General features: G+C 17.4%; 1 protein-coding gene across 1 annotated transcript in view; it reads right to left on the reverse strand.

Annotated features, from left to right (window-relative positions):
* Window positions 1-760, reverse strand: part of ARHGAP44 (Rho GTPase activating protein 44) — a 20,985-nt gene that overhangs the window by 2,498 nt on the left and 17,727 nt on the right. The gene's annotated exons all lie outside the window — the stretch shown is intronic.

The following is a 760-nucleotide window of genomic DNA, read 5'->3' on the forward strand; positions in this document are numbered from 1 at the left end:
AATAAAAATCCGGATCAGAGGCGGAAATGAAATAAAAAAAATAAAATAAAAAGGAAACGAAAACTAAAAAAAAAAATTTAAAAATAAAATAAAGTGATTTTTAAAAATGAAACAAAAATAAAAACCGAAAAATATAAAATGAAACTAATTAAAAAAATGAAATAAAAATTTTAAAAGTAAAAAAAAATTGAAACGACTGTTTAAATGAAAATAAAATTAAAAAAACAAAACAAAAAATGAAAGTAAGTTTTTAAAATGAAATAAAAATAAAATAAAAAAAGAAACATTTAAAAAATGAAATAAAAAGAAAATTAAAACCAAACCAAAATAGAATAGAATGAAAAAGTAAAAGAAGTGGAAAGTGAAAATAAAATTAAATAAAAGTAAAAGTAACAAACAAAAAATAATAATAGAAAGATAAACATTTCAAGATTAAATTTAAAATAAAAGCAAAGTAAAATATAAAAATAAAATAATGAAAAAGAAAGATAAAGGAAAAATTAAAAAAAATTTACAAAGTAAAAATCACAGAATAGAATGAAAAAGTAAAAGAAGTGGAAAGTGAAAATAAAATTAAATAAAAGTAAAAGTAACAAACAAAAAATAATAATAGAAAGATAAACATTTCAAGATTAAATTTAAAATAAAAGCAAAGTAAAATATAAAAATAAAATAATGAAAAAGAAAGATAAAGGAAAAATTAAAAAAAATTTACAAAGTAAAAATCACAGGCAATGAGGACCCGCCCGGCGGCAGAGGA

Source organism: Egretta garzetta, unplaced genomic scaffold (assembly GCF_000687185.1).
Source record: "Egretta garzetta isolate BGI_Z169 unplaced genomic scaffold, ASM68718v1 scaffold34, whole genome shotgun sequence".
NCBI lineage: Eukaryota > Metazoa > Chordata > Aves > Pelecaniformes > Ardeidae > Egretta > Egretta garzetta.